At 34.4% G+C, this 13,748-nt stretch overlaps 1 pseudogene; it reads right to left on the reverse strand.

The window, feature by feature from the left end:
• Positions 1-5,361: 5,361 nt before the first annotated feature.
• LOC141489397 (trace amine-associated receptor 4-like) lies at positions 5,362-7,453 on the reverse strand (annotated as a pseudogene).
• Between the last annotated feature and the right edge of the window lie 6,295 nt (positions 7,454-13,748).

Here is a 13,748-nt window from a genome sequence, read left to right on the forward strand (position 1 = left end):
CTATACGTAGGTGTATGTGTAAAGACACTATTATTACTGTTGCTACTGCTGCTGTTGGCACCTCTTTACTACTAAAGTCTTATCTTTTGTCAGAAGCCTTTCCCAGTTTGTAATCTTAATCCTGTCCCTTTGAGGGATACTTTATCCTATATAAATCTTGTTTGTACTATTTGCTTGTTTTTTTGTTGCCCACTCCATTATCCTGTTAATTTCTTGAGAGCAGAGACTTTCTTTTGGCATACTTAGAGCCAGTACGGTACTTAACACATAATAATTACTTATTGATTAAAAATACTGATTTTTTTTATCCTTTGTTCTCTAAGAAGACCTTAACATCAGGGAGGTGATACCATGACAAAAAAGCAAATTAATTGGATTTGAGTGAGAGGGTGCTATTCCAAGTCACCAGACCCACCTTCTCCTCCTGAGTCATCTGGGTCCAGTGGCCAGATATGAATCAGGATGACTGGATGTGTTGCAATCAGAGTTAAGTGATTTGTCCAAAGTCACACAGCTAGTAAATGTCAGATGTCTGATGTCAGATTTGAACTCAGGTCCTCCTGACTCCAGGGTTGGTGCTCTATCCACTGCACTGTCTAGTTGCCCTCCAACGGAGTGATGCCATTTTAATCTTCTTCCATAATGAAGGACAAGAATGAAACTAAGTGCCCTTAAAAATCAGATATTTCCTCACTATGGGATTTAACAAATACCACTAATTTACTGAATGACTTGTAAGAGAGATATATGAAAAGTTCCCATTTTTAAAAAGTTTGAAACCACCTTCAATTTCAGCTTACTTCCAACTTTAAGAAAAGACAATTAAGCAAGAAATCACTTCATTATGGAATGCTGAGATTACAAACTACTTTGCAGAGTTATTAGTTGAATTCTAATTGTCATATTTGTTTACCAGGGACCTGGGAGTTCCCAGTGCTGCCAGTTAAGATATTACCGACATCACTGGCTTATCTTATGGGAACACTTAACTCATATATTTCCCTAGATCTATTCCCTCAAGTCTTTCTTCTGCATTTTTTTGTAGTTTTAAATATGTAGGAAGATTGAATTATGTATTGAAACATGATAGCAACTGTTCTTTCATATTTTAAATAACTTTTTAAATTTCAATTAAAAATTTCATTTAAGGGACTCATGTATATTGATATATGGAAAGACTCAAGATCCAAATATTTGTTTTTTTATTCTTATAAGAACATCATATGACCCCTTCTTTCCAAACTTTTGGTATTTCCCTTTGCCTTCCAGTAATGTTCTATGGAGCCCCTTGCCACTTAATAACTTTAAAAACCTTTGAAAAGGCAAATATAGAACATATTTTCTTTTTTAAAAAATTCATTTATATGATGGCATTCTTAGGAGTTGCATTATGGCTATAAGATCCCTGGGAATTTTAATTTTGAGATATCTTTCAGGAGGTGATCAATACATTCATTCAATTTCTTTTTTACTCTCTAGATAATTTAATAATTTCAAGAAATTAGCAGTTTTATAAATCATTCAATTTCTTCATGATGGATGATGTAATTGAAAGAACACTAGGCTCCAGATGCAGGAATGAGTTCAGGTTCCACCATGACCATGGACTTCAGTTTTAACATCTATAAAATGAAAGAATACAATGAGATCACTGATTTAGAATTCTAAAGGACCATATAGATCATATGTATGGGTTAAGCCTTTCATTTTGCAGATAAAGAAACTGCAACAAAAAATAATCTGACTTGTTGGAGACTTGTCCAAGGTCATACAGGTAGCAAATGATATAGTTAGGATACAATCCCAGGTCCTTGCATTCAAAATCCAGTCTTTTTTTTCCATTTCAGATACTACTTGAAATTGAAATGTTGTGTGAGGCAGGATTTTTATTGGAAGGTGGTTCCTAACAAAGAGAAATGATGACAATTAGCAAAGAGGAAGAACACTAGAAATCAGAAGTGATTTGTGACTATTATTTCTGGAAGCACCTTTCAGATTTAATTGTAATAACCCTATGATATAGATTCTTGGCCTATTTCTGCTGGCTATGTAACCATAAAGAAAAAAATGAAACTCACTGAGTCTACTTCCTTATCCACAATTTGGGAATGGTAATATTTGTGCAATCTAGTTCCTTAGGAAGACGAAGTGAGAACATATATAGTGTGGGAATCAGGATGCTAGGCCTTCTAGATGATTCTAGACTTGTCCATTAATTTTCAGCTATTTATTCATTCATTCACTAATTCTAGCTTAAAATATATACATGTGATTCCATGATACAAAAACTAAACAGAATATAATTTATTATTTCTTTGATATATGAGTGATGAGATACTTCAGAATGTTTATAAAGTCTCTGAGTCATTGTTTGATGACTTGTAGGACACAAATAAGATACAGCCGCAACCCCTGAATAATGATTGCTTAGTACATGTGATAGTCCTGAAATCAGGTATAGATGGGTGGAAGATATTCCAAGGAGAGTCCTGAAAGTTAAGAAGCATTGTTGTAAAATGAAAAGTGATTGAGTTTGGCTGAGACACAAAATGTGCAAAGGGGAATAGTGGATTACAAAATCAGTTAGGTCCTGAGTAAAGGGTGAAGGAAGATAAGGGAGGAGATGGGTTATCAAGTGCCAAAAGAACAGGAGGTAATTGAAACTGGTTGATCAAGGGATTTAAATAAACAACAGGCTAACACAATGGATGGATAATGGCCTTGAATTCAAGGAGATCTGAATTCAGATTCAACCTTCAGACACTTACTAGTTATTATGACCCTAGGAAAATTACTCCCAAACTCAGTGTCCTCATCAATAAAATGGGTATAATGATAGTATCTGCCTTTCAGGGTTGTTGTGAGGACAAAGTGAAGTCATATTTAAAGTGCTTTGCAAACCTAAAACCATCTTTAGAGTATGCTATGATGATGATGATGGTAGAAGTATTTCTTAGGATTGCTGTTATAGCAGTATGGAGTATAGATTGATGAGAGGGCAGCAACAGGAATCTAGCAGACCAGTTAAAATACATTGTTGTAGAAATCATACAAATGTATATATGTATGTATATGTATATATACACATATTTGTATGTGTATCTATCTATCTATATATGTGTGTGTGTGTGTGTGTGTGTGTGTGTATGTGTAAAGTGCCTTTTCAGTTCAGCTGAAATAAAAAGGTTCTCCTAAAATAAAAACTTCCAACTGAAATTCTTTTCAGACTTCTCTGAAGGAAAAAAAATTATAAGGAATTAAGTAGGTTTCTGAGCAAACAAATCCCTCTCTCTAGAATTCTTTTCCTCCTTTTTCCATAGTATTGACACCTTTCTTTTAGATCGAGCAAAAACTAAGGGTCTGAAAATGAAAGAAAGTTGATAGACTTAGGACCCCTTGTTAAGCCAAGATTACCCATTGCCTTCCTCAGGAAAGATAAGGCTACAGACCAAAGAGAGGAAGTCTCATGATTCCTTCAGTGGTAAGGGATTGGGCAGCCTTGAAAGGAAAGGTCTTTAAGGAATTGAGTGATTTTAGGAGAATAATTCCCTAAAATTGAGTTCTGGACTGCAGAAGCAAAATGTTAACTTTTGCTTACCAAGCTATGTCAGGTTTTTGTCATATTGTAAGATAATATTTATTTGTTCAAGATTTCTATAAATATTACTTTAAAATGTCCTGTAAGAGAGACATGTACAAGGCCATGAGGGAATGTCCTTTTGGACATTTTTCACTCTAAACTAGAAATGATTGGATTTAAGATGATGTCAAAAGAATATAAATTGTTTTTGTTAGACTTGTGCCTAGTATACCATTAATTTTTTTGATGTTACAATAGCCCAGAAAAAAGTTAATCAAAAACCTAAAATGAAAATAATCATTTTATACACACACAAGTATGCTATTAGAAGAAAAAGTAGGTCAAGAAATGTTTGGATGTTTTAGAAATGTTGAATTTGGTATATTGGTTGGATATCCTTTTGTTGTTGGGCGCCTGAACTAAGAAAAGAGATCATACTGAAGTTAATTAATTTTATTCTCAGAGGCAGATGTAGAAACTGTGGGACTGGATAAGTTTCCACAGGAAAAACAATTTAGAAAACATTTAAGAAACTATGTTCAAAGCCTTGAGGTGCATTGACAAATGAAAACCAGAATAGAAGATTAATGAAAGTGAAAGCAAAAAAAACTGAGTAAAGTGATCAGAGGGATTATTATTATTATTATGAGCTTATAATATAGTAGGAGAGAAAATATGTGCTCAAATCATTTATACAATTTAGCAAGAGAGAACTTATATCCAAAATGGTCCAGTGTTTTTACCTGGACTACCTTAATTATCCCAAAACTCAGCTATGAGTAAAATCAACCATTCTTTTGCATTCAATACAATATGCTATCAGAACTTTCAGAACTTCAGGAGAGTTTCTCTGGAGAAAAATTTCAAAATATCTTGGAATCAGACTTGGCCAGTCTAAGAACAAACCGGGAAGTAGAGACCCCTAGCATCCATTTTCTCCTTTCCTTCACTCAAGGTATCTCAAGGAACTCTGAGGTTTTGACTTGAATCTATTTACTATCTAACTTAGATTTACTATATTTTGTTTCTTCATCTTTCAAAAAGAAAAAAGAATGGGATGGGGGTAAGGGGAACCAAGGTAAACTCTGAAAGTTTGTCTAACTGTATGTATTGACTTTTTGTGGGGGGAGCTTAGGAAGGCGATGGGGTAAGTAACCTGCCCATGGTCACACAGTTAAGTATTGGGTGACTGAGACTGGATTTGAACTCAGGTCCTCCTGACTCCAGGGCTGGTGCTCTATCCACTGCCACACCTACCTGTCCTTAACTGTGTTTTAAAAGGGGACAAAGTCATTGTTTGACGTAAACCAAGCAGGTGAATATCTAATTCTGCGATTTGAGAATAGGGGAGTCCTGTGGAATAAAAGAGTGGTAGAATGTATTAGAAAGGAGAGGGACCTTTCCAAAACTCCCAAAATCATATCACATCATTGGATATTTACTTTGCCTACTCAAAAGATCAGTCCACTGAAGAGACAGCAATGTACAATAGAATGGTTAGAAATCAGGATATTTATCTTCTTGACCTGTCTCCGCCACAAGCAAGCAGTTCAGACCTGATCATATCACTTCTTTTCCTGGACCTCATCTTCAGAGGAGAAGACGAGGAGAAAGGGGAAAGTAAGGAGAAGATTTGACCAGTTATTTTAAAAAGAACCTTCCAGTTCTGATATTCTATGGAAACTCTGGTAGTTTTGAGATAGTGTACAATTTTTCTTATAGGCAATAAAAGCAAGTAAAAGACCATTGCAGGAAAGAGTAGTAATATTTAACCTGCCCTTCTACCTACATGGGGCAATGATTTTCATCAGAGAAGAATTATGGGGAAATTTGTGTATCACATAAGCATGAGCAGGGGACAGCACCAGACTGAGGGTAGATGAGTCTGGGTGAAAGATCATTCCAGTTACAATCATTTTAAACATCTTACAAAACCAAGGATAAAACCTCCCATAAATGATTGGATTGAAAGTGGAATTGAAGAAGCCCAGCCAGCTGAAGGCATTGTATAGATCTTCAGGTGTGATGAAATTAATATAAGGATCTGTGATTATGAGGACAAAAAAAATGGCAACCAAGACAGTATAGACATTCCCATGATGATATTCAGTTTTTGGTGGCCTTGCTTTCTCTCTTGAACAAAACTCTCTCTCTGACTTCCTTGGGCCTACTAATTAGGAAGAGTATAAGTCTGCTTGACATTTTTGGCTACGGAATGTTTGGCTAAAGAAAACAGATGTATGTAAACTCTCACCATTACTGTTATCAGGAAGGGAAAAAAAGATTTGAAGGATGTCAATGTCCCCCAGAATTTGCTAAATATTAGTGCACATAGACCCTCACAGTCAATTACCAGGCTAAAAGCAAAGAGGATTGGGACAAACCAGCTGATGAACAAAAAGACCTGAATCACTTGGATGGTGATTTTGGTGACAACAGTGTAAAGGGTCACACACTGTATAGTAGTAGTCCACTGAGATGAAACACAGATGGAAAATAGAGGTGGTACTAACTATGATATCAAAACAACTGTGTATTTTGTAAAAGACCCTTCCAAAATAGCAACAGGCTTCAATGGGTTTGATCATGTTGAAGGGCAAGAAATCAATGGAGAATAATTTCCCTTAGCTTCAGTTTCCTCAGTTCTAAATAAAAGACTTTGCTTATATGGCCTCTGAGATAGGTCCTAGGTCTGTGATCTTCCACTTCCAAATCTAATACACTTTCCACTGTCCATTTTTGTCTAATAAAAATGACAACTAAATACCAAAATTCAATAACATAATCTAAATTTGTGAGAAATCAGTTAGAAATGCTTTTGGATTTCTCATAGAGTAATCTGATTGTTTATTTCATTTATACTCTTTCTCCTCCCATACCCTACCAATAGCTCAGCATTTTCTGGGAAGAAATTAACATAAGAATTTGATTTCTGAAGTGATATTAGGTAAAGGAAAAAACAGTTCAATTAGATAGAAAAATTTTGAGACTTAAAATTGGCTCTTTTTAGTACTGTGGTGTTTCAGTTAATGATATACATATATCATTATATAGTATATATATATATATATATATATATTATATATATTTAGGATAGATAGACTAGTGACTTTTATAGCCACATTTAGTGGTTGTAATATTAGTGATAATATTAATTTTAAAAAGTAATTTTAAGGTTTGGAAAGCAGTTTTTTCAAATATTCTAATTTTATTAATCAGTCATATGTGCTAAGGAGCTGCTAGATTGATTTCTGGAATTCTATAAAACTTAAAGTTTATATTTTTTTCAAATATTCTATTTTTTATTAAGCAGTTAACATGCTAAATACCTGATTACTGTGTTGATTCAATTGCATAAGATTTAATTTTCCAAAGTAAATTTATCATACATTCATTGATTTGTTTTTCTTGCTTTTTCATGGGATGGGGGAGGTAGAAGGGATAGAATCTGGCACTGAAATTTAAATAATGTATTCATTTCTGCACGTTTAAACTGAATTTATTTTTTCCCTTTCTGGAATAATTGTATAAATAATATTATATATAGAAGATATAATATATTATATATAACATATATGATATATATAATATAGTAGTCTTCTTGATCCTGTATTTTGCTCTGTCATTTAAAAATGCTCATAGTCCCAATGATTTAGAAGTTCGAATTGACTTGGAATATTACTTATCAAATACATTACCATTACAAAGATTGTCTCACTTCATTGTTCTCCAACCTGCTCACCCTGGGAAAGACTTCATGAAGAGTCACTAGAATATCTGCTGGTTCTGATTTATGGAGATTGGGCCCCTTCTAAGTCAGGTCATTATATTCAGTCTAGATACTATGTAAATACCTCTGACTGATGGGTCCATGGGGAGTCTCCTCCTCTCTCCTGGCCTATCTCGGACAGGTGTATGCTTTAACAATTCTCAAGACACAGCTGAATGAAGAGATTTTTTCCAGCTCCCTAAGGGTTGCTTCTTTGAAGTTGGTCCAAGACTATCTACACTGGCAACAGAAGGGGGAGACATAAGCCCCAGGATTCATGAGCAATAGAAAAAGACAAAAAAGGCAACCATAGCAACATCATGATTTACCCCACTTGGTACCAAATATGGGGATACTTAGTTAAACATTAAAGGATCTATTTGATTTACCTTTTCAAACTCCCTCAAAACCTACTGTAGAGTTTAACTAGTAATTATTGAAAACAGAAACAAATGAGCAAATTTGGTTCATTAAATTATTTTCTTTATCTTGCCATGCATAGACTACTGATTTAAGTTAATATAAATAATTGACATTTACATAATACTCATCTCCTTTGAACTGAATAACAATTGTGTGAGCTAGATACTGTAGATATTATTATACCTATTTTACAAATGAAGACATAGAGGATTACAAATATAGTGACTTTTTAACATTCACTATGTGAATGTCAGAGGTAAGATTTAAACCTATCTTCTGTCTCTGACCTCCTCTCTCTCCTGACTTTATCTATCTTGCTCTGTGTGTATGTACACCCACACGTGAGACTGCATGTCTTTATCTCTGGCTTTCTCATATAATATATCCTATATTTCCACTGAAAACTTAGACCCTTTCCCTATCCATGGGGAAGCAAATTGAAAAGTCTTTTATATTCACAAGCAAATTTCAAGGAGAGCATATTACTACTTGGTGGGGGGGGGTAGTAAGCTGGAATGGGACAGGAGAGGGAATGAAGAATAGTCATATGAAGAAGATGCTATCTGAGCTATGTTTTGAAGGAAGCTAGGAATTCCAAATGTTTAAGATGAGGAGAAAGACAAGAACCACTAGTGAAAAGGTACAGTGTTGGGAGATAGAAGGTAGTAGGCCTTTTTTCTTGGAATAGAAATTTGGGTAAGGGAAATAATCTGCTATAAGACCAAAATGGTAATGCCAAACTGAGGAGGTAAGATCTAGACTGAGCACTTTGAATTACTTTATATCCAAGAGATTTTAGATGATAAAGAAATTTTTGAGGAAAGGGAAAGATATGGCCAGAGTTCTGTTTTAGAAATATCAATTTGGCAGCTAAGTAAATAAAGATTGAAGAGAAGTAGCTTGAAGCAGAAAACAAGAGACAATTAGGAATCTACTACAAAAGTCCAGCAGAGACTTTATGAACTAAAGTGGAGAGTGAATAGAGAGAATAAACATATAGGAGAGTTATTATAAAGACTGAATCAGTAAGACTAGGAAATTGAGTACATATGAAGGAGGGAGGAATGGGTGAGGGAGAAAGGAGTCAAGAGTTGACTAAATTTGGAAAGTTTGATTGTTCCTCCTTCTAAGGGGCATAGTTTATGAAACCTTTTAAACATTCATTAATCATCCTTTTTCATAAATATTTAAAAATTATTGTATTTACTAATATGAACTTTAAGAACATCAAAAATGCAAAAATTTTTAAGGAAAATATTGGACATATAACTGTGAATCTCCAATATGTATAGCTCTTAAGAGTATACTTAAAATTTTCACATGTTGGTTCTAACACTGCTTGTTTGCATCTCCTTCTGAACTTCCATCTGCTCTTTTCTTTGTATTTTCAATGGTTCACATTCCTGTTCTTTCTTTTTGGTATCACTATCACTATCTTCCCCTAATCCCTTACAACTCTGCTACCCACTCAAAAAAGGAAGCTTATCCTTGAAACAAATAAGCACAGCTAAACTAAATAAAGGAATCTGAAAATGCTTGTCTCACCTTATACCTCTAGTTCATTATATCTCTGCTAAGAGGTAAGAAGTATGACCAGACTTCTGGGGTCATGACAACCATTTTCTCTGTCATGGTTTTTTATGTCTTTCAGAGTGATTACTTTGTAATATTGTTGTGATTGAAAGAAATGTTCCTTGTTCTGTAGACTTCACCATGCATCTGTTAATACAAGACTTTATAAGTTTCTCTGAATCTGGCCCTTTCATCATTTCTTATGGAACAATAACATTCCATTACATACCATGATTTCATCTCTCATTCTTCAATTAATGGACACTCACTTTGTTTCCAATACTTTGCTTCTACAAAAAGAGCTACCATAAATCAAACATTTTTTTACATATAGGTCCTTTCTCTGAATCTTTGACATTAATTGCATATATACCTGATAATAGTATTGCAGTTCAAAGAATATACACAGTTCATGACTTGAGAGTTCAGTTTCACATTGTTGTATTATTCTATTTTCTAATTCATTTTGCTAACCTCTGTTTTATAAATGATTTTCATCTCATTTACGTTCATTTTTATAGCTTTCAATTGAATATTACTCTCCCTCATTATCCCTTATATTTTGTTCTCTCTCAGTGTCTAGTAATACTTTTTACAAAGCAAACAAAGCCAAATAATAAGAAATCTGATAAAAATGAACAATCTGTAAAATGAAGGGTCTACATTCATATTCTTCTGTTCACTCCCTATTTACCAAGTCCAAAACCCAATCCTCTGAATTTGGTCCTTTATCCCTTTATGATCCACTGTTCAGAAGCTAAAATTTGTTTTGCTTTTGTCTATTCCATCATGACTCTTATATTCTCATCTCCCTGTACCCTCCTGTTTTCCTGTTGAGTGTAACAATTTCTCTATCAATATCTTTGTGTGTGTGTGTTCAATAATTGTCTTAAACAGAAAAAGTTGTCTATTCCCCTCATTCCATCCATACCTATATACCCTTGCTCTGATAGTAAGCTCTTCCCCTTCATTTTTCCCTTAGTGTATCCCTTTTCCCCTTTTATATTTTCCCTTAAAAATAAAAACAGAAACAAGTTCTTATGCTCTCTGTGTGTGTTTTTCTTTTTTCATTAATTCTCTTGATGATTCTTGAAGACAGGATGATTCTAAAGGAACATTTCTCCTCTTGACTTGTTTTTCAGATCAGTTTTGTTATTTTATTAAACAGGTATTCTTTAATTATTTCAATTTTGTCTGACTTTTTGTGATCCCATTTGGAGTTTTTTTTGCCAAAGATACTGAAGTGGTTTGCATTGATATCCATCAGTTCATATGATGCAAACAAGGAAACTGAGGCAAACAGAGTTAAGTGGCTTGCCTAGGATCACATAGCTAGTAATTACCTGAGGCTAGATTTGAACTCAGGAAGATGAGACTTCTTGACTTCAGACCCAGCACTATATCCACTGTACCCCTAGTTACCTCCTTTAAAATAATAGGTACCTAATACTTTCTTCTTTGCAATAATTTCACTTTAATCTCATATTCCTTATTTACTCATGTGGTCTTTGATCTCTGTTAGCTTTGTTATAACCTGCTCTCCTTTTCTTCATTCTTCCCCTCAATAACTTACAATAACTTTCATTTCTTCTAGAATTTCTTATAGTCCTTGTAGCCAAGTCAAATTTTTTGTCATAAAGTCTTTCATACATTTTGTGGATTTTCTCTCATCTTATGCTTTTCACTTGGGCTTTTCTTAATCAATAGAGTTTCTCCATTTTGTTGGTGTCTTCTTCTGCTTACATATATAAATATATATATATATATGTGTATATATATATATGTGTATATATATATATATATATATATATATATATATATATATATATCCAACCGTAGTTATCTGATGTGGTTCCCAGTACTCTTGGAAATTCAAGGCAAGGTTCCATCTCTCCTTCTGTGGAAACCTATGAGGACAAGCTCTGTTTCCAATACAGAGAGAAACCAGATACAGAACTAGATGACTATTAGTCAGTACACAAGAAAATGGCAATTACTAGAAGTCCCACTTGTTTCAAAATACCTACTTCAGAACAATGGTTTCAGAGTGATTTATGAAGAACTTTTTTTCTAGCTCAACTGGCTCCTGTCTAATATTTTGTATAATAGCTTGAATGAAAAAACTCTTCCCCTTTGATTTTCTTTTATTTTTCAGCTAGGTTGCACAGTAGATAGAGCACTGACCTTGGAGTCAGGAGGATGAGGAGTTAGAATCCAATCTCAAACACTTGCCCTTTACTAGCTAGCTATGTGACTTTAGGCAAGACACTTTATCCTGATTGCCTTGCATCTAGAACCATCTCCAATGGTACTGATCCATATCTGACCCCTGAACCCAGATGACTCTGGAAGCACATCTGAGACTGGAAGCACATCACCCCCCCCACTCATGTGCTCGTCCTGGCATTACCTCCCTGATGTTATAGTCTTCTTCAAGAACAAAGGACAAATATCATCATCCTTTTCTTTAGCTTCCCTTTCAAATGTTTTCCAGGGTTTATGTGGTTGAACTGGGTCCTTCTTTAGGTTTCATATTTCCATTATAATAAGGTTCCTCATCCATTTATTAGCACAATTCTGAGCATATTGCAGTTTCATAGAAACTGATTAACTAATTCAGTCTGATTTCTGTATATAAGTTATGATGGTAAAAATCTATCAAAAGTTCCATAAGAGAGTTACAAATTGTTGTTAGCACTCAGAAGAAGAAGGACTTAGTTAGCTGGGAAACATTAAGGAAGGTTTCATGGTAGAAGTAGCATTTTTGATGGGCCTGGAAGGATTTTTTTATAGGTTCAATGAGAGAATATTCTACAAATAGAATGACAGAAATGAAAGACAGATTGTATAAATAGTTTCTGGAGAACAAAGAATGATTGACTGAGGACAGACAGTATATGAAGAGGTGAAAAATTTGATTAGAAAAGTAGATCACTACCTCTGTAGTGGAGTGGGGGCCTCAAATATCATGTATTTGAGGTTTATTGATGAGTTATTGATGGTGATTTCAGAAGCCAATAATATGATGCATGTATTGGTTCAAGGGATTATTCTCATAGCAGAGTGAAGTGGGGATGAAAAAGTCCATGCAAAAGTTAATAAAAGCCTAAACTAGAGTGTGATCAGGGACCCTGGAAAGGAAAAAGGGATTCTTGGAAGGAATAATCAACAGAATTTGATAACTCTCACTGAAAGATGACTCTCATGTTTTAAATCTGAGAAACTGGAAAAATGATAGGATCATTAAAAGAAAAATGGGAAGTCCAAAGATACAGATTTATTTCTTAATCTTATTGAATCTGTGGTACTGGTTCAAAGTTAGAAATGAGGATTTAAAACTTAGGAGAGAGATCAGAGTGGGAGATTATAAATTTAGAATTCATTTGTAAAGAATATTGAAATAAAGGATTAAACAGAAATTATGGGAAGAAAGTGCAGAAAAGAGAGCCAAGGACAAAGCCTTGAGGTACAGGCACAAATAAGGTACCTCAGAGAAATTAGTGCTAAAAGGAGAAAAGGAGAAATTAGTGATAAAAGGAGAAAAACAAATGATTAAAAGAGCATGCAATCTTATAGGGAAGATAAGATATATGTATATTTATATACCCACAACACTGTCCTAAAAGTTAGCAAGTGAAAATTTGGCATCCAGATTTTCCTATCTTTCCCCTGGGGTTCCATCTTCTACACAGATCAATCCAGATGTACAAATAGACTACAACAAATCAACCCTTTACATTTGCAAATAAATTGCAAATACAAACCACTCTTATATTTAATAAAATAGCTGTATCATAGTATTCACAATCTCAGGAGATTTCATTGTGAGAAACCTTGCTCGCTGAGTTATTTGCCTCCGAGTAAATTTGGAAGTAAGGGCATTCAGCTTCTACTTTTGTCCTTTCCTCCAAATTGGCCTCTCCTATATAAAAGTCCATCCCAGTCGTTTATAAGCACACTTTGTCTTTCTCAGGTCCAATTTTCTTCTAAGGAAAGAGTCTAAGCATCTCACTGATATGAAAATATAAACAGTTTGGGGACAAACCTTCAGTTTTAGTTATGGCCTTACCATTTATAGCTATGTAGCTTAAACTCTCTGCACTCTTTTATGTCCATCCAATAAAACACTAAAGCTAGGTAATCTCTAGTGTGTTTCACATTCTCCCAAGTATAAGTTGTGCCTTGCTTTTTAATGGGGGACAAATGAATGTCTCAAATAGAATTTGAGGATGGGAGTCTTTTGTAATAAGAGTGATAGAGTTCATAAAATAATGGAGACTTTTCTAGAACTCAAGAAGTCAGTCATCACTTACTGGACACTGGACTTGTATACTTACTCAACCAACTCAAGAGAACAGCCTAGTTGAAGACAGGCAACAAAGTTGGTCTTCTGGAAAGAACACT

Source organism: Macrotis lagotis, chromosome 5 (genome assembly GCF_037893015.1).
Source record: "Macrotis lagotis isolate mMagLag1 chromosome 5, bilby.v1.9.chrom.fasta, whole genome shotgun sequence".
Lineage (NCBI taxonomy): Eukaryota > Metazoa > Chordata > Mammalia > Peramelemorphia > Peramelidae > Macrotis > Macrotis lagotis.